General features: G+C 53.7%; 1 protein-coding gene and 1 non-coding gene across 2 annotated transcripts in view; both read left to right on the top strand.

The window, feature by feature from the left end:
* Positions 1–10,211: 10,211 nt before the first annotated feature.
* The window catches only part of DISP3 (dispatched RND transporter family member 3), a 51,386-nt gene continuing 40,202 nt past the window's right edge, over positions 10,212–21,395 (top strand). Inside the window, exon 1 of the mRNA XM_049775279.1 lies at positions 10,212–10,395. The gene's annotated coding sequence lies outside the window, so the exon portion shown is untranslated. The remainder of the gene's footprint in view (positions 10,396–21,395) is intronic.
* On the top strand, positions 14,633–14,694 carry LOC126012441 (U7 small nuclear RNA). Its single transcript, XR_007496914.1, has one exon. It is a non-coding gene; the product is annotated as a U7 small nuclear RNA (small nuclear RNA).

A 21,395-nucleotide genomic window follows, 5' to 3' on the forward strand; every position in this document is an offset into this window, starting at 1 on the left:
AGTGGGGAGTAGGTACTGACAGGTATCTGCAAACTGAAGCCAAGAGGAACTAAAGAGGGCAGAAAGAGTGAGATACTGTCAAAACTCCAGGTGAGTGAGTCTTAGGTGAGCAGATGCATTGAAAGGCCCTATGGGACTGAGAGCCCTGCCTGACCCTAACTCCTGGTGCTCCCCTGGGCAGTCAGGGGTTCCCATCAAGTAAGAGCAAACTCTTCTTTTTTTATTTTTATTTATTTGGGGGGATTGGTGGTGTTGAGGGGTTACTCCTGGCTCTGCACTCAGAAATTGCTCCTGGCAGGCTTTGGGGACCATATGGGATGCCATAGATCAAACAAACCCGGGTCTGCCCCAGGTTGGCTGCATTTAAGGCAAAAGCTCGATTGCTGTGCTATCACTCTGGCCCAAGAAAACTCTTTTTGAATGCCCCTCTTGGATGCTCAAGTGACTAGCTCAGAGGCTAAGTTTAGTTCTCTCTTTAAGCCTGTGTTCTCCCTCGAACACGTTTCTCCTTGGCTTGTCTCTGTTCCTTGGCCTGCTTTCACTCTGCAGAAGCCCCTGTTCTCTGTCCAACACACATAGTTCTTCCTTTCTCTCCCCTCCCATATTTCTTAATAAGTTTCCATAACAACTCTCTGGCTTCACCATATCACCTCCCCCTGGAATTCTCTTCCGCGAGGGAAAGCAATGAACCCAGAAACGCCTTTGCTGTGGTTAGTACTGATTTTTTTCTTTCCTGAGAAGAGCGAATCCTCGCTCCAGCCCGAGGCCACAGCTCTATGAGTAATCAAATGGGGGGGGGTGGACCTTCTCCCACGCTGGGCAGTCTGGGCTCAATTTGAAGGCGTTTCTCTGGGTGGCTAAAGTGGGCTGAGCAGAGAAATGGAATCACGCTTTTTATTTTCAACTTCATTTCCATGCTCCATGATTGAGTCACGAGCAACACCGGTACCAGGAAACACAGCATGTCTTTAAGTGAGGTTCTAGTGGTTCATGTAGTTATACACTAACAAAAGAAACTACTAGATCAGGGTCCAGAGCGATACTACAGCAGGGAAATAATTTTCCTTGCACAAGCCAAAGTGGCTTCAATCCCCAGCATCCAATATGGTTTCCCAAGCCTGCCAGGAGTGATTTCTGAGCTCAGAGCCAGGAGTAACTCCTGAGGGCCAACAAGTGTGATTCAAAAACACACAGACACATACACACACACTACCAGATTCTGGAATTCTTCCTATCCCAACAGATTCTTTAAGACCTTTTGATCCTTGTCCAGCTCAATGGCGGCCACACCTGGCCTATTAATGGGACAATGCCAAGGCTGGAGGGGGCCTGGGATAGAACAGGCTGGAAAGAATTCTTCAAGCAGTCATTTGGGGAGGAGGATAACCTGCCTTCCACTTGCCTTCTCTGGAAACTCTCAGGCTGTCAGAAAGCAAGGAAGGAGCTGGGTACTGCAGAAGGAAAAACTAAAGCTGATTAAGGAAGAAGAGAGAAGCATGGAGCAAGAAAAATAATCAACAAAAAACTGTGGAAGGATGAGAAGAATGGGGAAAAAGGCATGGTCCAAGCTTTCCAAGAGGGCTTGAGAGATAGCGTTTGCCTTGCAAGTGGCAGACCCAGGAGCAACAGTAGTTTGAATCCTGGCATCTCATATGGTCCCCCGAACCTGCCAGGAGTGATTTCTGAACAGAGCGAGGAGTAACCCCTGAGTATTGCTGGGTGTGACCCAACCCCCCCAAAAAACCCAACCAAGAAAAAAACAAAACTAAAAACAAGACAAAACAAAACAAGTGCTCTAAGAATATTTGTTTTGGGCTGGCTGGAGCAATAACAGTGGGGAGAGCATTTGTCTTGCACAAGGCTAACCCGAGTTTCAATCCCTGGCATCCTATATGGTTTCCCCAAGTAATTTCTGAGCACAGATCCAGGAGTAACCTCCTGAGCTCCGCCACTGGATGTGGCCCAAAATAAAGCAAAAGAATATTTGCTTTGTATACAAACTTATTTTGATGAAAAGGAGGCGAAGTTCATGACTTTCTCTTCATCCACTGTGGCTAGTGTCCGCTACTGTCCATGGTGCTGAAATACTGTCGTTCCGAAACAGGGAGCTGAGACTTGGTTCTGGGTGAGAGGAACTCCAGGGCTTAGGCTCCTGCCAGAAGGGAAACAGGATCTAAAAAGAACAAGAAAAGACAGGAACCCAGGGTAAGTCAGAAGCCAATTTTAGGGTCTGCCTATGGGGCTCCCTAATTCCTTCTTTACTTCACACCCGACGCTTCCACACCTGTGGAGGAATTCGGAGGGGCTTTGTGGCAGGACACAATTTCCTTGGGCTCTCTAGCTTCTGTTCACTTCTGCCCCCCTCTGTGCCAACTCTCTCTTTTGGTTCTTAGGCCACACCTTGCTGCACTCAGGGGTTACTCCTGGCTTTATGCTCAGATATTGCTTTTGGCAGGCTTGGGGGACCATATAGGATGTCGGGAATCAAACCTGAGTCTGTCCTGGGTCAGCCATGTACAAGGCAAATACCTTACTACTGTGCTACCACTCCAGCCCCTGTGCCAATTCTCAACATTGCTAACCACTTTCCTTTCTCCTTCCAAATTTCCAGGTAAAGAAACAAGCATGAACACACAAAGGGGCTTCCCCAGAGCCACCAACAGACCAGGGGACTAAGCAGAGTTGAAAAACTAGAACCTTAAGGGCCTCTCTGATCACTCCCTTTCAAGTCAGCCCAAACATGAAGGAACCTACTAGAAACTCTGGGTCTGCCGGGAGCACTCTCTTTCTCCCAATGGGACAGCCATTGACTGATGCCACTGTCCAACACAGACTCTGGGCATTGCCTCTGCTTGGACCATGCTATGTGCAAAGCCCTTTGGTCTACCTCCTTTTGATAGGCCCTCTGGATGGCCTCTGCAATGATGATGTCTCTCCAGATATTGGGGTCCTAAGTCAAGGTTCCCTAGAAATGTATCTGGGGAATGGGGGAAAGAGCTGAGTATGAGTAAAGTTCTCACCAACTTCCTCTTTCAGAACATCTTTGCAGGCCCAGATTCAGGCTAGTTGTTGCAGGAAATTACTAACTAGGATGTGATCTGAGGTGGTGAAGGATGTCTGTTTGCTTGGGAAAGGCAGGCAAGTTGGGAAAGGAGTATCAGGCCTACCTGCTGGCAGAATATTCTGGAGAAGGCGTGAACAGGGGTTGCATCTGTGAAGCTTCTCCCAGACCCTGTCAACCACAACCCAGCACAGCCCCACACACTTGCCTCTTCTCAGGCCCCTCTTTTTATCTAGAATCTTGTTACCTCTCTTTTCTCTCTTCTCAGAAACTAACCTATAGCCTCAGCATGGTGGGAGAAGGGAGAGGGAAGATGGTACCCAGGGACAAGCTCAGAATGGAAACCTGGTCCAACCCAAGCACCTCCATTCACCTGCTCCATGATTGTGAATTGCTACTTTATTCTGCAACTTGAGCATTGACCTGGTATGTGGCCAACCAGGGTTCAATCCCCAGCATCCCATATGGTCCCCTGCCCCATCCTGAGCACCACCATAAGTAATTCCTAAGTATAGAGCCAGGCACAAGCCCTGAGCATTGCCAGGAGTTGCACCCTGTGAAATCGTAGGTTGTGTGTTCCACAATCCCTAGAAAGGGAGAGGGATCCCCGTGCCCCAAGTCCGGGTAGGACAAGAGATGCAGGTCTGGCAGGAATTCCAATGCAGGAAATAATCCACACACAGTTGGGAAGAAATAGCAGCCAGAAACTCACACTGCAAACTGTTCACCCACAAGCCAGTCTCTCCACAGTGTAGAACCACAAGCCAAGATGGCAGCCTCTCCAGGCCTCCAAAGCAGACTTTGTTGGGAAAAAACAAAGCCCCCTCCCAAGGGAAGGGAAAAATCCAGGTGAAGAGGCAATGAGGAAACATTTTTTTTTAAATATGTAAACAAAAGGAAGCAAATCGAGAGACATCTAATGAGAAGGCAATAGGAGGACCAATCAAAAGGCTACTGCCAACAGCACCCGGAATAATAATAATAAAAAAAAAAAAACCGGGGCCGGGTGGTGGCACTAAAGGTAAGGTGCCTGCCTTGCCTGCGCTAGCCTTGGACGAACCGCGGTTCGATCCCCCGGTGTCCAATATGGTCCCCCAAGCCAGGAGCAACTTCTGAGCACATAGCCAGGAGTAACCCCTGAGCGTTACTGGGTGTGGCCCAAAAACAAAACAAAAAAAAAAACAAAACAAAAAAAAACAAAACAAAACAAAAAAACTAACTTGAAAAGTTCCCCAAACTCTGAAGCATCTGTGATAATTCTGTGAAGTGCAATTGAATGGGAAAGGGACAGAAAAGGGACTGGAAGATTTAATACCACTGTCTGTCTATAAGGATGCCTTCTTCTCTGTGACTCAGTACCAGATTGGTCCCAAGGTCACTGTGTTCCACCCCAGCTGGGTGACAGCTGGGACAGCTTCAAGGGATGGTGTCTTGGACACCAATTCTGTAGTTGGAGAAATGGACTCATGGAAGAATGAAGTGATTGGCCAAGATTACACTGTTGATCAAAGACAAAGAAAAACAAAAAAATATTTATTTTTCTAATCTAGAACTCTTCCAGAAACACTCTACTTCTCTTGCTTCTACTCCATGGCTTCCTCAAGGTGAAATCGTGGATGTGAACCAAAAGCTCCAAGTTTGGGGTCTGTTGAATAAAGAGGAATAACTTAGCACCTCCTTTCCCTGTTTCTGATTCTCTAGTGAAGGAATAGTCTTTAGGTCCCATTAGACTTTTGTGCTTGGGGGTGGGGCATAGTTAGCTCTATTCAGAGGAAACTTCTGTCTCTGGGTTCAGAAGTTGCTTCTGGTGGTGGTTGGGGGGACCCATGCATTGTTAGAAATCCAATCTGGGCCTCACTCATTCAAAGTTCAGTCCTCTGAATGACCTCTCTGGCCCCACCTTTATTGTTTTTGTTTCTTTTGGGGACACACCCAGTGGTCCTTAGGAGTTACTCCTGGCTGGCTCTGTGCTCAGAAATTGCTCCTGGGGGGCCGGAGAGATAGCACTGTGGTGGGGCATTTTGCCTTGCATGCAGCCAATCCAGGATGGACAGTAGTTCAAATCCCGGCATCCCATATGGTCCCCTGAGCCTGCCAGGGTGCAATTTCAGAGCTCAAAGCCAGGAATAACCCCTGAGCACTGCCCCCAAAAAGAAATTGCTCCTGGCAGGCTTGGGGGACCATATGGAATGCCAGGGATCAAACCAGACCTGTCCTAGGTCATCAGCATGCAAGGCAAACACCCTATTGCTATGCTATCACTCCAACCCCTGGCCCCACCTTTAAAGAGTGATAATCCCAACCTTTTCCATATGTGCATTCTCTAAACTATGGGTGGAACAAATATTAGGGTCACCTAATATCTGAGCTGCCTCTCTTCTATCAGCTTAGTCATGACCATAATCACCATCACCCTACTTACATATGGATGTGTAGCTTGGCATGTGTGAGGAGTCATACTCAACACAATGTTGGTCCTGATATGTCCTAGGACTGAAGTGGCTCTCACAGTCCTCATTTAGAGATAGCTGACCAGGCCGGGTCATCCCATCTCTGAGATTTGCCAGGCCAGCCTCAGCTGCCAAAAGATGGCACAGGAAATGGATTTCCTGCCAGGGCTGAGACCAGAGCCTGGGCTGAGGGCTGCCTCCGCAGGAGGAAAAATAGAAGCAAAGCGATGGGTAACAGGAGGACAAAGCAGTCTTTTGGAGCCTAAACCCCTTCCAAAAGAAAGCTTTTCAATTAGTTGTGAAGATAGAGGAGAGAAGAAGCGGATTATCGGCACCAAGAGGCATTTAAATCAGAGGCAGGCAGAACTTCTACCAGGCAGTCAGCATTAGAACAAACGACCTGCTGGAACTCGCTCCGGCTCCCTTTTTGGTGAGTGGCTCATTTGCATAGCGAGTCATTTTCTAATTAACGCCAGGAGGTCTGGGAGGTGTGGGGTAGTAGGCCAGAGAGCTCTGAGTGCCACCTAGCTGGCATCCTGCAGCAGAGTTGAAGGAGGGGGTGTCTGAGGGTCCAGGAGGAAGGTTCTCTGGCTTTCCACTCTGCCGCCACCGCAGGTCCCCTTTATGGCGGGCATATTTCAAAGGCCCGTTTCCATTTGCATTTTTAAAACCCTGCTGATGGCCTGGGAAAATGACATCCTTCCAGTGTTCCCTGGAACACACCTCCCGCTCCTGCTACCCCACATCCAAACCTCTGCTGTCTCTCAGCAGACACCCCCACTCAGTGACCACCACCCAGGAAATCAGTAGGAAGTCCAGTTGGGCTAGGAGGGTGCAGAGAAGGGTGTACAGAGCCCCAGCTTTGCAAGAGACAGAGCCCAAATTTATTAGACACGTGCCCAGGAGAATAGGGCTGTGTTCTTGGACATGAGGGGTACATGGCATACCATGAAGGCCCCCCGAGGTTTGTTAGATGAAGGGTGCATCGTGCTGGAGCCCATAATCAGCCTTAAATGTGCTGAGTAACTGAAGCCATGCATGCAGCCGAAGAAGTGGCTTACTGGGATCCCCCATGCTGGGAACATATGTGACCTCAATGTTCCTTAAAACCAGCTTCTCTAGTTTCTTCTCCCTCTGTGCCCTCACATAGCAGGCTCAGGAGGGGCTCTGGGGTGTCCAAGGGAGAGAAAAATATGTAGCATTGCAGAGGGAGAGGACCAAATGGATTTGGTGCCTTGGATGAGAGAGTGGCGGGGTCTGTCCCCAGGATGAGACAGTGAGGATGGGGTCTCGCCCTGAAGTAGTCAGTGTAGATGAGGCTTGTCCCAGATTAGTCAGTGTAGATGGGGTTTCTTCCAGACGGGTCAGTGTAGACAAGGGTCTCTTCCTCTATGAGACAGTGTAGAGAGGGTCAGTTCCTCTGAATAAGCCTTTGTAGATGGGGCCTGTCCCTCTAAGAGACAGTGGGGTCTCTCTCCTGGATTAATCAGTATAGGTGGGGTCCATTCCTTTGGATTTAGCCATGAGATTTGCTCTTGCTCTGGGAGCACTCTACTCTCCTGGGGTGACTCCTGTTCTTTCTCCTTACACCCTGAGGTCTCCTCATTGCAATAGCTGCCCCTAATCCTAATGCCTCTGATTAGAAAAGGGTCTCTCTTTCTAATTAGCCTGGGGTGTGTGTGTGGGGGGTTCACCTGCCAGTAGCTCCCCAGCTGAGCTGAGCATAGGGCATGAGTGGTCTAGTGGGACGCTGGGGTGGGGGAAATTCTGACAGCCTCTGGCTTCCTTCTACCCCAAAGCATTCAAGGTATCCAGCATTATAAATAGCTGGGCAACTGGTCTGCAAAGTGGCTACAGCTCCAAAGAAATGGGACAGCAGAGGACCCGAGAGATAACAATGTGGTAGGGTGTTTGCCTTACATGCTGCAGACCTGGGAGAGACCCAGTTCGATTGCTGGCATCCCATATGGTTCCCCAGCCTGCCAGGGGTGATTTCTGAGCGCAGAGTGACCCCTGAGTGCTGCTGGGTGTCACCCAACAACCAACTAATCAATCAATCAATAGTTTTTTTTTTAAATGGGACAGCAGAGAGAAGAGAGGAAGGAGCAGGTGGCATGGAGGAGGGGCAAGGGGAGCCACAGCCCAGCTCCACTGAGTACCTCAATGCTGAAAGGTCCCCCCAGCCTCCCTGGCTGGAAGAGAAGGACTGAGGAGAATGCTTTGGGCAAAGCACTGTGCTTACCTCTCCCATGTTCCTCTCTCTTGCATAAGTTGGAAACTAAGGTGGGGCCTCCTCTTTCTCCCCTGACTCCAGGCCTTCCCTGGGTGCCAGCTCAGATGGCCAGAAGTGGGTTCAGGTGGACTCTTAGGGGTCCTCAGGCTTCCCCCACCTTCTGTACTCCAGGGGGGAGGTGCATGGGGAGGAGGGCAGGCAGATATCTGGCTTTCAGTTTCCCCTTTGATTCTGGAGGCTAGCTCTTGCCAGGTATGGGGTTTGGGGAGGCCCCACACCAGAGGCCTTCTTCCTAGCCTGGGGAGTGCTGGGATGCTTGGCAGGCCCACAGCCATCCCCCTCTTTCTACCCTGGACTCCAGGCCTTCCCTGGGTGCCAGCTCAGATGGCAGATGCTAGCTCAGATGGCCAGAAGTGTGTTCAGGTGGACTCTTAGAGGTCCTCAGGCTTCCCCCCTCCCTCCATACTCCAGGGGGGAGGTGCATGGGAAGGAGGGAGGGCAGATAACTAGCTTCCAGTTTCCCCTTTGATTCTGGAGGCCAGCTCTTGCCAGGTATGGGGTTTGGGGAGGCCCCATGCCGGAGACCTTCTCCCTAGCCTGGGGAGTGCTGGGGTGTTTGGCAGGCCCTCAGCCATCCCCCTCTTTCTACCCTGGACTCCAGGCCTTTTCTGGGTGCCAGCTCAGATGGCGGGTGCTAGCTCAGATGGCCAGAAGTGGGTTCAGGTGGACTCTTAGGGGTCCTCAGGTTCCCCCCTCCCTCCATACTCCAGGGTGGAGGTGCATGGGGAGGAGGGTGGGCAGATATCTGGCTTCCGGTTTCCCCTTTGATTCTGGAGGCCAGCTCGTGCCAGCTATGGGGTTTGGGGAGGCCCCATGCCAGAGACCTTCTTTCTAGCCTGGGGAGTGCTGGGGTGCTTAACAGGCCCCCAGCCGTCCCCCTCTTTCTACCCTGGACTCCAGGTCTTCCCTGGGTGCTGGTCCAGGTTGACTCTATAGGCGTCATCAGGCTTTCCCCCTACCTCTCCCTACACTAATGGGAATGCGCTTTGGGAAGAGGGCTGGCCGTTCTAGCATTGGTTTATGTTGGGACAGTCACTGGAAATTTTTTCTCCTTGGTCTCCTATTGATAGTATTGTATGCATATAGTTTATATATGCATAATATTCATCTTGTATTGTGATCTTGATACTGCCCTACAAAGCTCATTTCTAATCTTTTACTGCCTCAGTCCCAACTCTTATTTTCCCCCATCTACCCATGTAGGTGCAGCTCATGACATGACGCTCACCACATAGAGTGATGAGTGCAGTTAGAGAAATAAGTACACTGAAAACTATCATAACAATGTGATGAATGAGGGAAATAGAAAGCCTGTCTCGAGTACAGGTGTGGGTGGGGTGGGGAGGAGGGAGATCTGGAAAATTGGTGGTGGGAATCTTGCACTGGTGAAGGGGGGTGTTCTTTACATGACTGTAATCATACAACTACAATCATATTTTTAATCACGGTGTTTAAATAAAGATAATTAAAAAATAAAAATAAAATAAAACAAAAAAACTCAACTACAAAAAAAAGAAGGTGGGGCCTGGTTCCACCCATCTCTCTCTCTCTCTCTCTCTCTCTCTCTCTCTCTCTCTCTCTCTCTCTCTCAATCTCTCTGTGTGTGTGTCTGTCTCTGTCTCTGTCTCTGTCTTTCTCTTTCTCTCATCCTTGTTCCTTTTGGGCACCCTCTGAGACCATCTGAATCCTGGCTTATCCCTCCCCCTTGGACTCCCTTCTTTCTGCCTTTGCGGTGCTCCATGGAGCACCCCCTTTGGCTCCCCGGTGGAGAGAAATGACCCAGCCAGGCCATGGTCTGGACTCAGGTGCCCTTTCCCAGGACGCTGTCTGCAGGACGTGTCAGCTGGAGGAATGCCCTGTGTCCCAGCTGGCACAGCTCTGGGTTCTGGTGCCAGAGAGGTAAACTGGACGAAGAAGCAGATCCAAGAGCCTGGGTTTGGCGACTCCCTCTGGAGGAGCCTCGGGGATGCCCTCGTGTCCGGGCGGGCTGGTCCAGCTGCCCAAGCTGGCAGGACGCACAGAAGCGGGAACCTAGGGAACCGGGGAGGGGGGCCGGGCCGGGAGCTTGGCAGAGGCTTGTTCTGACCCGAAGGGGTCGCTGCGCCTCCCGATCCCCTCCCGTTAGGTTGGGGAGCCCGGTTGTACCACCCAGCGCTTCCCGCAGGGGGAGAGGAGGCCGTGGAGGCGCCTGGCAGCGGATCCCGGAGGCGGCAGCGCGCGGGGAGCTCTGCCCGTCTCTGGGTGCGGACGCGGGGACCGGGGCGCGTGGCGCGGGGTGCCGGGGACTTGGAGAAGGCTCGGCTCGGGCTCTGCTCCAGATCCCCCCACGTCCCGTGGTAGGAGCCGGGACCCAAACAAAGGCGGGTGGCGAATAAAAGGCGGCGGCGCCGTGCGCTCCTGGGTGCGCGCTGGGAACCGGGATCCGCAGCCGGTTTGGCTGCTCCGAGCTCGGAACCCCGGCTTCCTGGAGACTACCCGGAGCCAACAAGTCCGCACTCAGAAGCAGCTGCAGCTTGGGGTCCGCCCCCCTCAACCCGGGATCCCCTCTTCCCCGACCCGCTGCACCCTCTCCACCCGGCCCTTCTCCAGAGGTGAGTGACCGCGCCGTGCGCATCGGGGTCGGGGTTGGTGGGGACTCGGGGCTCCCAAGAGGGTCCCCACGGCCTGCACCACCCTGTGCGCGAACTTCTCCCGCCGCTCTAGGCCGGCCTCGGAACCCCACGCGTCTCCCCAAAATCACGCTGTGTTGGGCAGAGCTCCCCGTGGCACGGCCCCTGCTCCGCGGGCAGTCCCCGCGGCACCTTGCGTGCGCCCAGGCCAAGGGGGATCTTTTGGGAGGATCTGGGTGAAGAAGAAGAGGACTCGAGCCTCCAGGGAGGAAGGTCTGGGGGTGTTCCTTCGGCTTCCCTGCCAGTCCCATGGGTGCAGCAGGGTGGGTTTGGGAAAAGTTGCGCGCTGGAGTCCGTCGGGCCGGAGCGCAAAGGGCGCGCCCTGGGCGCTCCGGGCAAGGGATGATTTCCCCCAAACTCTGTCCGATCCCTATCCTGGAGTTCTTGGTCCGACTCGGTTTGGTGTCCAGGAGGTCGGGGACCCCGGCTTAGGCGCAGAGCCTGCTGGTGGAAAGCGAGCGAGCGCGCGCCTTAGGGTCCGGGTAGGTGAGGGGGACCTGGGGAGGCCGGAGAAGGATGCGCCCTCGGGCTGGGATGCGCTCAGGGCCCGGCTGGACCCCCGCAGGCCCGCGGGTCACCCCGGCTGCTCGAAGAACTTTTTGCCCCAACTCCCCGGGGAGGCCAGCGGCGGAGGACTGTGCCCCCCCCCCCTTTTTTTTTGGCGACGGTGGGCTCCTTAGTTATCTATCTGCATCTTCCCGCGCCTCCTCCATCCTTCAGTACGGGATCCCCTCTGGGGCTAAGGGTCAGCACCTCGGACAGCTCCCGGGGTGCCTCTAACCTGGCTGCTCCTGCGGGACCGACCGACCACACGCGTAGGGACACTGATGTCCCGCAATCACGCCGCTTCCATCCATAACACGCGCGTACACACACACTTAGTCCCTCAGCCCACTGAGCCCCGCAAAAGGAAGAGCCCCCCACGTGGCATCGCTTCTCACCAGCCCCTTCTCCAGGTCCTACAGCTCCAGAACACCTCCAGACGCTTCCAGGGATGATTCACAGCGCTGTCAGGCTCCCCCCCCCCCCACATACCCGCAACAGCCCCCCAAGTCATAGACCACTGCCCCCCTCAGGGGAGCAGAAGGAAACGAGTGGTGTGCCCCAGGGCAGACGCACATGGGAACCAGCAGGCATTTGCCCCGTGGAGACTGGGGGAGGGGAGGGCTACAGAATCTGGGGTGTAGGCTCAGAGGCCATTTTGCTCCCATGGCCACCCCCTCTTCCTCACTCGGGAAGAACCCCCCCCACTCTCTGCGTCATTCTTTGCACTTTCTGCCTTTGTTTTTCTTTTGTTCTCCTCCCCCTTGTTTATCTCCCCTTTGTCTTCTCAGTCCCTCCTCCCCAAGCCACACTGTCTCCCCAACTTTCCTCCAGCCTCCTTTGCCTCACTGTCCCCTCCCGCAAAATTTCACACCTCACACCTCCACACACAAGTCCTGTCTTTTGGAAGCCAGGCCCCTTCTATCTCCTAAGACATTGTCCAAACCAGACCAGAGGTCCCCCACTCTATCAGGACACTGGCCCCCACCAGCTCCTAGCCCTGGGGTGAGCCAGGTCTGGGATCTCTGCAAAACTGATCCTTAGTCCCTTTGCCTGCTATTATCCTTATAAATGCAGAAACTCTGGGGCTGGAGATACAGGACAGTGTATAAGGCTCTTGCTTTGCACGCATCTGACCTGGGTTTGATTCCCCGGGATGCCAGCCCCTCCAGGAGTGAGTGATCCAGGAGAGAGATTCCTGAGCACAGAGCCAGGAGTCAGCCCTGAGCACTGCTGTGTGTGACCCCCAAATAGACAAAAAGAAAAACCCTGCAGAAACCCTGATGTGAATCTGTGGATGGAGCCCCTGGTGTCAAGGGGAGAGGGAACCTTCCTTCGCCCCTCCCTCCACCTTCTGCCTTCCTGTGCACTCAGGGGGGCAGGCCTGACCTTCAGATGCCCCTGTGTGGCTCTTATACTGCAGATAGTCCATTTGGGGGGGTCTTTCTTCAAGGAAACAACTCCTCTCCCCTTCTGGGATGGAACTTGCCACCCCCACTTTCCAAAGCTGTTCAGAAGCTTAGGCTTTCCCTTTTCAGACCAGAGATGTCAAGTGCGTTCCTGTGGTGACACAGCCCAGATGCCATCATACTGGGGTCACATTGCCTCTTCCTTCTGGAGAGATGTTGCTTGAAGGGTCCTGCTGGCAGGTCCAGCTAGCAGAGGGCACTGGAGGAAGAAAGGAAGGCATCAGTTCGGGAGGCTCCAAACCAGGATCCCCTGGGCTCTGGAATGGAGGCACTTTTCCTGTCTCCCCACCTTCCCTAATGCAAGCAGGGGAAGTTTTCCAAGTCAGCCCTTCCTGCCCGAAGCCGCCTTGGCCTTGTGGCTTCTTGTAAACATCCCCCATGAGGGACTGGCTGGCTCAGATATGGGACTTGATTCTGAGCACCCAGCCCTGAGGCTGTGCCAAGCTCTGGGTCTGTGCCCAGCCAGAAACAGGACAGCCTCTTCTTAGTCCCAAAAGGCTGCGGGGGACTTGCCTTCATAGCAGCCTTCAGAGCCCAGGCAGCCTCCCCGAGAGCTCAAAGCTGCCATGTCAAGACTGGGCACCCCAAAGATGTGGAAAGGGGGCAGTGGTGACTGGTGACGACGGCATTGCCAGGTCTGTAATGCCACGAGCATTCCTGCTGTGCACTCCCTATCTCCCTCTCTGAAATAGTTTCTCTCCCTAAACCTCTAATACCACCATCAAATACAGAGCAGCTGAGCCAAAAGCATCTGGCTGTCCATCTGTCCTAGCTGGAGATGAAAGCTTGTCTTTAGAAAAAAAAACCCTTTGAAACCCAGACGTCCCACCAGTCTGTGTCTCCTGAAGGGGTGTCTGGAGCAGCGTCCGAGTCCCTGAGTCCATCCTTCCCAGCCAGATCTGCAAAATGCAGGGAAACAGATGAGAAGAGTGGCAGCGTCTGCACCACAGGAACAGAGACACTGTTTTCCCCCCAACTCACACACATTTCAGGGGCAGAGCATGCAGCTGGCTCCAGCAGCTCTTCCAAGGCCAGGTGGAGGCCGAGGACCCATTCCCAGGGCTGCTCTTGAGAAGAGACAGCAAAGCAACCCCCCTCAATTCCCACTAGCAAGCTTGTTCCTCGCTTTTGCTCTCACTGGTAGCAGGTGGCCGCAATGCTGCGCTCAGCGGCTGCACAGAGCGTGGCGGGGAGGACAGTGGCTTTTCTGTGCTTGTGTGGCGGGTCCTGGGAATTCTGGGCTGGGCGAGGTGGCAGCAGTCAGTGTGGGCAAATGCCGTTGCCAATGCTGCTGTCTGTGAGGCCCTACTGTGTGCCCAGTATGACACTCTTTGCTCTGCTGGCCTGAATGAAGCAGCTCTCCAGGCCCACAGATGGTTCCTTCTCAAAAGACTCGAGGAGCTTGCCCAGGGCTACCAGCCTCGAGGGACTCTGTTAGGGTCGGACGATGATATGAGTCAAACAGGGCCCCCTATTGGCTTCAGATTTTTCGTTGTTTCTGGTTATTCTTTTATCCAAAAAAAATTTTTTTTATGCTTCAAGAAATGCATGTAGGGCTCAGCAAGATGACTGCCAGGACTGGGTTGTGTGTTTTGCATGTGTGTGTGGGGCTGGCCTGCCTGGTATCTGGGTCACCTTTGGGAGTGACTCCCCAAACACTGCTCTGGAAGTAGCCCCCAGCACTGCCAAGTGTGGCCCCACAACCAGAAAAAGGAAGTTAAAAAGAAATTCATTCCAGGGGCCGGAGAGATAGCACAGCATTTGCCTTGCATGCAGCCCACCCAGGAGGGATCTGGTTTGATTCTCGGCACCCATATGGTCCCCCACTCTGCCAGGGGTGATATCTGAGTGCTGAGCCAGGAGCGACCCCTGAGCATAGCTGGTGAGACCCAACAATCAATCAATAAAGTTTAAAGAAAAAAAAACTCATTCCAGGATCCAGAGCAACAGCACAACAGGGAGGGCGTTTGCCTTACATGTGGCTGATCCGGGTTCAATCCCCAGCATTTTCTGAGCCTGCAAGGAGTAATTTCTGGATGCAGAACCAGGAGTAACCCTTAGGCATTATTGGGTTTGGCCCCCAAACTATATATATATATATATATATATATATATATATATATAATGAAATAAAAGAAACTCGTTTCAAGTGTTACAACTCTTTTAGAATTTATCCAGCAGGCCTTCTGGTCTCCATTAGAAGGTCCCCCTCCCCCCAAAAAAAGAAACTCATTTCAGTGATGGTTTTTTAAAAGAATGTTCATCTCTGCAGGGTCAACAGTAGTTCTGGATATGCTCGGGTTTGGGGGCTCAGGAGGTGTGGCACCTCATTTCTGCTCCCCTTATCTTGTGAGACACCCCACTGTTAGCTGGTGAGTGGGCTGAGGCAGGAACCCTCCTGTGGGGCTTGAATCTGAAGAGACTGTTCCATTCCTACAGTGACCAGGACCCCGGTGGCCTCACAGATGGAAAGTGGCTTCTTCAGAGAGGCCAAGTGCAGAGACACACAGCAAGTGGGTGGGTGGCAGGTTCGAACCCCAGGCTGGGGTGAGGGCAGCCATCCTAGACCTTCCATTTTCAATGTGGACATGAGATTGTCTGAAAATCCAGCCAACGCTTCCCAGGCCTGGCACTGGGCCCTTGCGAAACTTTCTACTGCGCTCCTTAGTGTGGTTCCTGGGACCTCTTTGGGGTGGGCACTCCCTTCCAGGGCCTTACTGAAGGGGCTTACCCACTTGCCCGTGGCTCAGGGGAACCCATGGAAACCCCGTAGAGAAGGTTGGCTGTGCAGGGCGGGAATGGTGAGCTGCCACTTGAAAGCCACTTTTCATCTCTGGCACTCACTGGTCATGTGCTCGTAGGAGCTGCATCTTTGCCAAGCCTGGAAGGAAGAGCCTGGGCCAGAGATCTTGGACCTGCCCTGGGCTGGGAAACAACCTGGACACTTGCCCCTGAGTGTCCTGATGGTGCCGCCAAGGGACACACGCCAACAGCTCAGGAAGGTCTCAATGGACTGAGCTAGAGCCCGGGATGGAGGAGGTGGTGGGACAAGAAGAAGCACAGCATAAACAGGGTGCTAGCCTCATCCTGGGTGCCCAGGAGCCATGTCCAGAGGTCAACCTCCTTCCCTGCCTCCCCCAGGGGTTTCTGAGCATAGCCCCCACCCTTAAGCCATGCTCAGGACAAGGGAAGAGGGAGTCCTAGAGGATGTGGCCAGAACAAGTGTCATTCTGAGTAGGTGGGAGTGTCTTGGAGGTTTGTCAGTCTGCAGGGATGCCAGCCTCAGCTTGAGGACTGTGTGGGAGAGGGCAGTCACTGAGGAAGGTTTCTGCCCACCCAGCCATCTGCCCTTGGCCTTGGACACATAGTGGCACCAACGCAAGGCAGACTTAGCCAAACTGTGTAAGTAGGAGGGATGGTATCGCCGGAAGGGGAGAGGGACCTTGTGTCTGAGGAAGATATGTCCGTGGGCTGGGCTGGGTATTGCTCTCTTTTCTCTGTTTCTGTCTATATCTATCTTTGACACAGACACAGATATACACACAGGCACACAGACAGACAGACAGACACTCACTCACACACACACACACACACACACACACACACACACACACACACCCCACACAGTGGCCTTTTGTGCCATCCTGGGCAGGGTGAACACTGGTATATGTCCCTAGGATTATTTTGCAGTGCTTCTGCCCTGACAGGGACAAGAGTAGAATAAACAACCACATTAACAACCACTTTCCACCACCTGCCGGCACATGTGGGCCCGCAGCCTGGATCTCCTTATTCTGCCTTAAGAAGGAGAAAAGGGACTGCTCTGGTGGCCGGAGCAGCTAAAAGGGGGCCGGCAGCTTTGGTTTCCCACAGAGGCCCCCTCGAGGCCCTGGCGTTGGCGTTGATGAGAACTTGATCTGAGTCTGTGAGGCCGAGTAGGATTGAGTGAAAAACAGCATTCGGCTCCTCAGGGAACCGGGTAATTAGCACACAGGCTACGGAGAGGCCCCACTCCACCTCGGGCAACGGCTTGATGTGAACGATGGTCCAGTCGCTTTGCCAATGTCTGATGTCTGGGGCGGCAGCAAGAGCCGTGGGCAGGGCTTGCTGGATTGTGCTGGGAGCTTCCTGCCTGGGGCGTTTGAGCAGGTTCACCCCAAAAAGTTACAGGCCACAAGTGGCTGTGGAGGTTCCTTTGCCATCCAGTCTGTGAGAATTTAGGCTGTGCTAAATTAGAAATCAGGCTGGCGGACACACCCCTCTCTCTGGGAAAAGTATCGTAAGTGGGGGAGTCCCTACTGCCCCCCAAAGGAGCCTGACTTCCTAAGCTCGACTGACTTTGAGCCTCAACTGGCGGTGCTTGGAAGGGTTTCCTGGCTCTGCATTCAGGAATCACTCCTGGCAGTGCTCAAGGGACCCTCTGGGATCGAACTGGGAATCGAACCGGGGTCTGCCTTGTATAAGGCAAGCGCCCTCCCCACTGTGCTGCCGCTCCAGTCCTGCCAACTAACAATGGCTTGGAGCAGATGGTTCTCAGGGGGACTGCTGAGATTCGGGATGTGTGCAGAGCAGGGACGCACTAGCAGGCCATGTTGAGGCACGTTTCCTAAGCCAGAGACTTTGCTTCGGTGGGAAGGTTTGGGGAAGGAGCAACTCTAGCTTAGACCATTGAGGCACAGGTAGACTTGGAACTTGGGCTGGACCAGCCCTGAGGCTTTCTTGCCCCCCAGAACCCCCTTTCTCTCAGCTTCAGAGAAAGCCCAAGTTCCTGCCCTCCCTGTTCCTCTGTCTGTATCACCAGCTCCTGTCAGCCCCTGCCCTGCCAACACCCATCTGCTCCCCGATCATACTCCTGTAATGACCTGGAAGGTCCTTGAAAGCCTGTTGAGGTGCAACCTTCCCATCTAACAGGGAAAGGAGGAGGTTGGGAGGAGGCCAGATGTGCCAGGGGAAGAGCTAACAGGAGGAAGAGAGCAATTTTCTGGGCGAAGTGGTGGGGGGGCTCCCACCAGACTTGGGGCTCTGTGCTACTATTGAGCTGGGGTCCCCAAGCTCAGAGAGCTGCCTTGGGGGGTCTCCTGACCTCCAGGGTTGGGGACCAACTTTTCTGGGGTTTCAAGATCCAGAATCTGCCTAACATATTGTGAGCCTGGCTGCAGAGCCAGGGAGGGACAAACCCCCATCCCGGGCCTCTCATCTGCATCCTGGACACCTCACATTCATCCCGAATCCCTTAGCTTCAGCTCTGACTTCTGCAGGCCGTGGCTTCCCAGCGGGTGGGAGAGGCTGAGGAGGAACAGAGGGTGCTGAATGCATTTCCAGGGTTGGTCCCATCTCCCCAGTGCATGCTGGAGCCAGCCAGGAAACCCTTTCTGGAGCCCATCCTCCGGCCTCAGTTTCCCTCCTCTACAGCCAGCTATACCACCAGGCCTGTGTCTAGACTGGCCAGCAGTTCTGGGGATGGAGCTATGTGTGTGTGCTTATGCATGCATGTATTCAAGCTTGTGTGTTCTTGCGTGTATATGAGCATGCGTGTGCACACAATTGTGTGATGTCTGAACTCATGTATATACGTGTGTATGTATATGTGTGTGAGCTATTTGTTGTGCGGGCTGTGATGCCAGGATGCCAACCCAAGGGCTCAGAGTTTCCAAACGTGTGAGTCTCCGACCAAATCTACCAGTGGGAGAAGAGTGTGGAGCTTATCAGAAATTGGGTCACATAAATCCCTTCCCTCTGGGAAGCCTCAGTTTTCCTGAATCTAGGGTGACAATGACCTGCCTGCCTTGTCACTAGGCCCTTGGGCAGAGTGTCTAGGACCCCGAGAAACTGCACGGGTGGGGGCACTGAGACAAGGGGCCCCAAGCAGGCCTCCTTAGCAGGCCCCGCTTGAGTCCAGGGGACCCCAAGTTTTGGGTAGGGGTGAGGGAACAATTGAGTCTTACCTGCATTCTCATTTTCTCTCCAGGCAGTAGATGGGGGCGCAGCCGCCCCCCAGTACCCGCCCCCTAAATCTTGTGCCTTTGAGCCTTTCACTGTCTGTGCCTTTTTCTTCAAGCTCTGAGGAGGGCCCAATGTCTCCAGGGTCCCAGCAGAGGTTTGGTTCTCAACACCCACCATCCCCCCTTCTTGCCTCTTTTTTGTTTGTTTGTTTGTTTGTTTGTTGTTTTGGGCCACACCTGGTGGTGCTCAGGGATTACTCCTGGCTGTCTGCTCAGAAATAGCTCCTGGCAGGCACAGGGGACCATATGGGATGCTGGGATTCGAACCAACCACCTTAGGTCCAGGGTTGGCTGCTTGTAAGGCAAATACCGCTGTGCTATCTCTCCGGCCCCTCCTTCTTGCCTCTTGGTGTGCCGCTCCAGCAGCCCCCCATGGGCCTCACAGGTGGACTGTTGAGACCATCAGGGGCTAAGGGGGTGCATGTCTCAGCATCTGACGCCCTCCTCTATCACCCCATCTCGGGCAGCAAACCTGAGGTGGGGGGACTTGCTTTGAGAGTCCCTGTTTCCCACCCCAAAGGGAATCTAAATGACTGGTACCCAGGCAGAGAAGGGCAAGGATGACCGGGGTGAGGGGCTTCTCTGCTCCCATTATCTCCCTCTTCCCTGCACCCCAGCTGGAGGGAAGCTGGCTGGAACTGGGTTGCGGGGAATTGTTTTACATATTTGTTAATCGGGTCTCCGAGAGCTCCAGAAAGGCCCGGAGCTCATCAGCCGGGAAGGAATTCAATTTGGCTTTTATGGCCGTGGTTATTGGTCGTATTTTGTGGAGATCTTTTTATTCTTTTTATTAACCCAGCGGTCTGGGGGCTGGGCTCAGTGGGCACTTTGCACCCAGCCACTGCAAAGACACCCCCCCCCTTGCTTCTGCTGGAAGTCCAGGCCACAGCCAGGACTCGGGGATGGCAGAATGGGGATGTGTGGCGAGAGAGAGGGCGACCTAGACTGGCCTCGTAAGGTCTGGGGAGGAATAACAGAAAGCCTCTGACCCAGCAGGCGGCTGTCTGGGTTCCTGGCTGCATTTCCCCGTCTCATCTCTTAAGTTTGGCTGCTTTTCTGTGCTTTTACCGCCTGTTCTGAGGATGCCAGAGGCCACTTCGGGGCGCCGGGAGCCAGAGCTGAAGGAGGCTGATGGGTCTGAGTCACTGGGCCCAGAGCCGTGTGGGTAGAAGCCTTTGGGCGGAAGGGGAGACGGGTCAGTCAGGCGAGATTGCTGGGGGCAGGAGGGCAGTGTGGCTGAAAGGATGGAAGACACAGACTCTAGTTTCCAGTCAGACTAGCTTGGCACCAGCTGGGCACACAACTATGTTGGGGGTGGGGACTCCCCATCTCAGCCAGCTCTGCATGGGCCTGGCCCAATGTTTAGGCCCTATGGTTAGGTTGGCCTTCTAGTTTCTTCTGCAGCTGCCTCCCACCCCTGGGAGGACACGGTGTTATATCTGAATTCTTTGAGGCATTTGATGTACTAGGCCTGAATGTGCCCCAGAGCCAGGGAGCAGACCAGCCTGTGGGAGGGACACTGCAAACTTGGGGTGTCGAGGGAGGCCACAGGCTGGACAGTCAGCTATAGATGGCCACTGGGTGCAGGGCAGGAATCCGGGACAGAGGGTGCTTTGTGGAATCCCCTAAAAGGGGGTGCAGAAGAAGTCCCCAGGACAGCCACCAGACAGGCACTGCCTGAATGTTTGCATGTTTGCCAATTCCCCTTAACTGATCCTGGTCATGGCAGTGAAAACTTGGTGTGTGCCCAACCACAGCACCAGATTTTTTTTTGGGGGGGGGTCTTCCCTTCCAGAAATCTCACGCTGCTTGTCCCAGCTGTTGAGACCCAGCCACCCCAGATACAGACATGAATCCCCATCTGACAGATGGTGAGACTGAGGCTTTGTCCATGGTGAGCCCAGCAGGGGCAGAGGCAGGACCCAAGCCTGGTTCCATTCAACGGACATCCCCCAGCCAGGCCTTACTAGTACTGAGGTGAGCCTCTAGGGAGAGCTCAGGAGGGCAGAGCGACAGTGGCAGCTGCCATCACTCACGCGGTGCCTGGTGATGGATGACTGGGCAGAACTTGTTTGCCTGATACAGATTGAGCGGCTGGGCTCTGAGTCAGTGCTCACAGCTTCCTCAACAGCTGTCAGCCTGACCTGTCGGCCACACGCTCCATGTCTGCACACAGCCTGCCCTGTCCCAGAAATGCCGCCATTCCCGCCCTCCTCCCCCATCTGCTTCCCAGTATCTTTGAGGAAGGGTGGGTCCTGCCTCCCACTCAAAGCCCTCTGACTTCTGCTGGTCCATGGAGCCAGTGAAGCTGGTGTTTTGGGGGGACAGCAGGTCTGAGGAACCCCAGGGCTGATGGGTGTGCTGGGTGTTGGGGTAGCAGGAAGGATGGGGTGCTGGGCTGAGGAAGCTTCACATGCAGACAAAGGTCACCAGCTCTCCCACACCCTTAGGAGTACAAGGGAAACCTAGCTGCTGTCTGCATAGGAGTCTGGGTAAGACAGGGACTGGGGAGAGGATGATGAGAGCCCAGCTACTTGGAGGTCCCTGGTTCACCCCATTTTTATGCTGGGATGGTTTATAGTATGTTATATTCATAAGGGTCCTGCAGAGAAATAGAACAGAATAAATAGGATGGAGAGGAGAGGGGAGAAGTGGGGAGTGGACAGAACATGGGAGAAGAGAGAAGGGGAGGAAGGAATGAAGAAAGAAAAGGAGAAAGAAGGTAGGGGAATGAATGAATGAATGGATGATGGATGGATGGATGGATAAATGAATAGATAGATGGGTGAGTAGGTGGATGGATGGATGGATGGATGGCTTGGTGGATGGATGGGTGAATGGATGAATGATGGGTGGGTGGATGATTGGGTATATAGATGATGGATGAATGGGTGGGTGGATGGATAAA

This window comes from Suncus etruscus, chromosome 6 (assembly GCF_024139225.1).
Source record: "Suncus etruscus isolate mSunEtr1 chromosome 6, mSunEtr1.pri.cur, whole genome shotgun sequence".
Classification (NCBI taxonomy): Eukaryota; Metazoa; Chordata; class Mammalia; order Eulipotyphla; family Soricidae; genus Suncus; species Suncus etruscus.